Source organism: Rhynchophorus ferrugineus, unplaced genomic scaffold (assembly GCF_030347505.1).
Source record: "Rhynchophorus ferrugineus isolate W39M unplaced genomic scaffold, kcgeb_rfMv2 rfM11, whole genome shotgun sequence".
Lineage (NCBI taxonomy): Eukaryota > Metazoa > Arthropoda > Insecta > Coleoptera > Curculionidae > Rhynchophorus > Rhynchophorus ferrugineus.
The window spans coordinates 17,571,431-17,577,838 of record NW_027472590.1 but is presented as its reverse complement, the minus strand read 5'-3'; the positions used below and the strand labels follow the sequence as shown (position 1 = coordinate 17,577,838).

Sequence of the window (6,408 nt, the reverse complement as noted above, 5' to 3'; positions counted from 1 at the left end):
CGTTTAATATCTCTCTACGTTTTAGTGATCAAATTTTAATAATGCTTAATTCATTTAAAGATATTATTGTTCTAAGAGGTGCTGTGTAACCGAATGAACAATCGTTTTTCTTTCAAGAAGTCTCTATTCAAAAAATAGAAAAATAAAATGAATAATCCTAAATTTTCTGATTTAAGTATGCAGGGTGTGTGACTCAGCATTGGTTTTGGTTTTGTTAATATTTAACTCAATTAACTCAACCAGCACTTACTCACCACGCACAAGTGATGAATCAGCCTCTTTGATCTTACTAACATAATTTTATACTTTTAGTTGTTGTCATGTTGATACTGATATTCCCAACTTTTTGTCTAACATATTCTTGAGATCAACTGATTCTTCTAAAGGACATGAGTTTTTATCTTTTCGCCTTAACGCAAAATTGGCATAGACGAATTTGGAGCTATTAAGCTGCATTTTCCAGTCTCTAGTCTATTTGTTTGGATTTGGATCTGGTTAACTGTCACATATATTGTTTCCCTGTTAGTTCAATGTGTATAGATAGCAAATATTTTTCCATAATTATTGTTTATTGTTTTAATATCAGCAGTTTGGGATATAAGTGCTGTCGAAAAACACTATTGCAATATTGCAGGGAAATATTTCTTTTCTTCAAATGCTTTCAATATACACTGTTAGGCTTTGTAATTAATCGATTGTTGAATTGTGATTTAGAACTAGATTTATAAGCCTATTCAGTTTTCAAAACCAATTTGGAAACTGAATAGGCTTATAAAAGCCGACCTGATTTGCAAGTTATTGTTTTCTGTTAAGTCTTTTATGCATACTTATTTGTGCCAACTTAAAACATCCAGAATATGTCTCTATCTTAAATTGACATAAATAAGTATATCAACAGGATGATTGCTTTTCTTGACCTTTCTTTCAATAATTACTGTAATAATGACATTATCAATTCCTATCAACATTGACAATAGTAACATTTTTCATCATAAAAATAAGTATTTCTAATTGCGTCTCTGAACTCTTGGCTAGTAAACATTTTATTTAGTTTGCATCATATTTACTTTTTTGTACTCAAGGAACTGCATAATATTATTTTATAATAGAACTCTTGTAGTATTTAATATTTATAGAGATTTATGTTATTGTAGATATCACTAAGGCCTTGATTAACAATTATTAACTGTTTACCGGTGAGTAACGTTATCAGAATTATATCTATGTATTTCATGATGGTACCGTATTTATATACAGGTAGTATAATGAAACTTAAAGTTTAGTTTATATAATATTGTAGAGATATTAACACTCGTTTAGTAAATGTAAAAAAACATATTAATGTATTGCGTTAATAGTAATGTATTAATAAAACGAGGCATTTGTTTCCAATACCTTTAATATCAAGGCACATATATCTAAAATCATCATCAGAAATAAAATTATATTTTTACTTGAATATTATTGGAACAAAATAACAATAAAATCTGACGTCAGGGGTTAGCCATGTAATAACATGGCGCGATAAAACCTATTTAAGTACAAATCAAATGCTTTCATATCAAAATATTTTCTTTACAGTGCCTATTAAAACTAGTAAATCAAATCATATAAAAACGATCACCGAACCATCTGGATATTGGACGTTTTCTACAGAATTACCTATTTAGTTCCCTCGCTATTATTCATATATTATCATGGTTTTATAAAACTGCTCGAGGATGAATTATTATTAAACATCCCAATCTAACGGTTAAATTTGATGGTTTTGTGAAAATAAATATTTTATTTTTGATATTCATCTCCCTTGTTGATAGATAACAACATTATTTCTGAGACATGTTGTCAGAATGATTGGAGAAAGCTGTAGAAAATGCTGGAAAATATTTAATTAATATATGTAGTACTATTTTTTGAAATGAATGCTTTCTAAAATTAATATATGATATACGCAGTCAAAACAATAAAACAGCGTTAAAATCTTACTAATAGGATGAATGTTGTCAATTTCATGATGAAAACTTGCTACTTTTACTAAATCTACTTTTCTTGATTGTTTACTAAATTACTTTTATTTAATCGATGACTTCATAGGCAATCTAAAAATAAATTGACAAAACTACTAGCACCATCTCTTATTGAACTCTCTGACCACACTGACTAACAATTAATTGCAATTTACCTGTACTTAAAAATATTTAATGAAAATCTTAAACATAATACGTATGACCTAATTTTAAAATTTTTTTATACATTTAGGTGATATATAAAATTAGATAACGAAGTCAGTTCTGTAAATTGTATAAAGGTAAGTCCTATGAATGTGCGCCATCTCTTAGGTTATACACGGTTCACAAAATACAAACACACAATGGGAAGTTAAATAGGCGCAATCATAACCATGATCTCATTATACGCCTTACTTATTTTAATTTTTTTATATTTTTTATTTTATTTTTTATCTTTTCAAAAATATATGTATATGTAACCTCTCGTTTTTTTATTGACTGTTTTTTTACTGTAGGTCCGTTTAAAATTGACTCCGAGAACCGCGGTCTTCAGCATTAATCCTACCGAATTTCAGTGACCAACTTCAGTTTACTTGTGACTGAGATGCTTGTTCCACTCTGGTATTCCGAAGTAAATATTGTCGGATTTTACACTGTTGCTTAGAGGCATCTACAATTACAAGCACAAACATAAAGAACATCCATGTCCTGACAGATTCGAACCCGCGACTGTCGACGAGGTAAAATTTTTTTTTAAATGTAACATCCAAATAAACTTGTTATATTTCAGAATATGAGGGTCGAAATAGAGTAGATTTGTTTCCAAGTTCAGAAATAATTTTTAAAAGCAAGTAGTGATAAAATTAAGGCTTTAGGTTTTATGCTCTACTATATAAGTACAAGAAGATTTTGTCCGTCAGACCGGATAAATATAAATGGAAGAGCATTGTTTAACCAAGACCCAATTCCTAAATGTACACTGCACAGAATATATCAATATTGGAATCAACTCTCTATCAAGAACATTTGTATCTATATTGAGCTCTATCCCATCACCAGATCCTCTACCTGAGATATAATGCAAAGACGCTAGATCTAAGAGAATGGATCCACTGGAGAAATATAGAGAATATAGAAGGATATCTTAAATAGGCACATGTTAAACATAGTTTTAGTAAATATTTCTGTGACTATGTGGCTAGAAGTATAAATTTGGCTGGAAACCTAAATTTGATATATTTAGAGATCAAGATGTACTGTACGAGTGTTTGTTTTTTATCAAAATAATCAAGAAGTTACTGAATATTTGGAATCTTTTTGGTAATTATATACTTCCTATAAAAACAATTTCAGTTATGTATTTCGGTTTAATTTTTTTCTATAAAGCTTTTGTCCAAAGCGCCTCTTTCGGATCAATTTTTCAACATGGCTAACAAACAAACTTAAAAAATTATAAACAAACGTGTTTAAAACTGAACAATTTTATATCGTCGATAAAAGGAGCCAATTATAGTGTTATGACAAGCTTACTGACAATAATGTTATTATTAACAATAACCTAGTAAACAAAATGTAAGTTAAGTGCTTCAGTATAATTGTGAAATGGTTAGAATGGAGTAAGTTTTTTAATTTTTCATGTCACGTTTCTAATGTCTAAGGTTTTTCACGACTAATGCATGCGTTATTCCCTTCTTACTTCATTTATTTTGTGGATGCATTAAACAAACTCTTTTAAATCAAAAGCAACTTTCCTTCCATCTTCCAGACCCCTTCATGTTTCCCCTACTGATCAGTGTTATTTCTCGTACAGATGTCCTCAATCTCTCCAGCAAGCTGCGAATTTTGTGACGTTGAGTGACTGCCGTCGCCTTTCTTCTGTTCAAATAGGATTCGGTTAAGAAAAATTATAGGAGCACTCTGCCCGGTGACAATAGTGATATGTTGGTTGGATTTCTACGAGACATTAATTAACAATTAACGAGACAATCCTTTAACTCCTAATAATTAGTGATTTTCTTTGTATTCTTCAACTGTTTTTATTAAACTTAAACTTATATTTATCTTAAACCTTTACATTTTGTTATTGACATTCATTATCTATAAACATATCTTTGTTTGTCATATATTTTACTTATATAAAATTATTATATAAATTTTATTTATGCACACAGATATTTATATTTGTCCACCTTGTTTATATAGAAAGGTCTGGATTTTAAGAACAAAACACAATGTTATAGTCGCAAAATGACTATAAGATCGTCGAAAACGACAACAAATTGAAATTAGCAGTTCTTCAGTCCACATAGAACCTAGAAATATAATTACAAGTATAATATTTAAAAAAGAAGTAAATTGTGGACATTTGAAAACTGAAAATTATAGTAGTTGAAATTGCCCTTTCTGTAGAGTGCCTTCAAGTTCATGAAAATAAGAATCATGCAATATAAAACCAAAAAAAAAACAAAACAAGAACTTAGCGTATATGTGTTAACATTGCAAGAAATAATTATCTATCTTTTTTATTATTCTTCTCTTGTTATTATGTTAGATTATCTAACGGTTTCAGAATTTATGTCAGTTCATTAGTGAATGATGCTCTATCTTAATTTTTTATGAATTATTGAAATTCTATACAATACTTAGTTTAATAAAAATTGTCAATCATGTTTTATATTACTGAATACCTGCATTTATGAATAAAGACAACTTTACATATATCATCATATTAAATCTTGTAAAAATTGAATTTCATTAAGGTTGAATGAAGGTGGTATCATTTATATACAACATATTTAGTGTTACGGAACCAATTCAGTTCATTTCTATTTAAAATTATATTGTTGGGTTAATTGAAAATTTCTTCTCAGTTTTTTTTTATATTTTGATATTTTCTTCATATTTTTATGCCATTTTAACCATAATCAGATTAATTATTAACCATGTCAGATTAGATTAGAACGAATATTTAAATAAAATATTTTATCAAAATCATATTTTTAAAATTTTCCTTTCACAAATTTGTATATGATGCGATTGTCAACGAGATAAAAACATTATAGTTTAATCAAACAGTTTCAAACTGTTCATATATTAAAACGTGTTGTAGTACCACCCGGGTAAAAATATAGTAATATATAGAGTGTTAACTTAATACAATTAATATCAGAATTGTTTTGCCTGGCCTCAGCAGGAAGGCGCTGAGAACGTCATTTCGCTAAATTTTATTGGTTAGTTTAAATTACCATTACAGACACCTGTAGTGAAAATATATTATTAGAAGAGCATTTCGTTGGTCGACGATTTCATACGTATTATGTGACTAACCTCTGACGTCAACCAATTAAATTTCAAATAAAACCAAAATGTAATTTTTCAAAACCATTTATTAATATAAAAATCCACATAAATACAAATATATTCAATATCAAAACGTTAAAATACAAGTATGTAATGAATATATATAATGTATATAATTAAAAAATAATGAAATATAATTATATAAATAAATATTAATTAAATGTGGATATAAAAATGGCTGCAATCTAAGTGAAAACGTAACATATCTCGTGGCAAATATAATCAAAATTGTTTATAGCTATGCTTGTTGTTTTCTTTATTTCATATTTCTTTAGTGCTATCAATTCAAATAAGATGTATTGATATTTCTATCTTTTTGTTCCCTCATAATGAAAGCAGAGCAGTACAGCTGAAAGCCTGTGTCTGTTAATATTTTAATTACTTGTTCAACACAAAAATGTATTGAGACAATATATAATTATTACTAAAATATTATAGTGAAAGTTATGGAACGAATAATTAAAACAGTTCAATAATATATACGTACGAATATAAGTCAGAATGGGGAAAACATAGCAAAAAGTAATAATTAGCAACAAAAAACTAAAATATATGATATATATCAAAAATTATTACTGTGCAATAATATAATAAAACAGTTATGATAATCCCTTGTCTATAAAATCAAGCTCACCTTGTTGGTCCAAAAATTGTATTATATTATTTTGTATTGTGTATTTATAATGTATTTTATTAACATCCTTGTTGAAGTAAATAAACCGCTTCAAAATAATTAGGTTTTTAATTGATGACACTTTACAAGCAACTTTTTAAAGGGTAACAAAATCTTTTCATATAGCATAATCACCTTTACCTTCAATGTCATTTTGCCATCGCGCTATTTGGACACATTTTGTGTTAAACTGGGTATAATATTTTAATGTACATCATTTATCTTCTGTTGTATTGTTCTAAATAATAATATATATGAACACAAATGCTTTATATAAATAATTGTATACTTACCAGATAAAAGCAATGCTAAGTCATACTCACATCCTTAATGGGGGTCAACTTGGGTTGTTTCTTCCAAGGAAAA

At 27.9% G+C, this 6,408-nt stretch overlaps 1 long non-coding RNA gene across 1 annotated transcript; it reads left to right on the top strand.

The window, feature by feature from the left end:
- The first annotated feature begins 1,066 nt into the window (after window positions 1–1,066).
- On the top strand, window positions 1,067–4,175 carry LOC143204744 (uncharacterized). Its single transcript, XR_013007667.1, has 4 exons — window positions 1,067–1,196; window positions 2,525–2,749; window positions 2,800–3,329; window positions 3,820–4,175. It is a non-coding gene; the product is annotated as an uncharacterized LOC143204744 (long non-coding RNA).
- The last annotated feature ends 2,233 nt before the right edge of the window (window positions 4,176–6,408 follow it).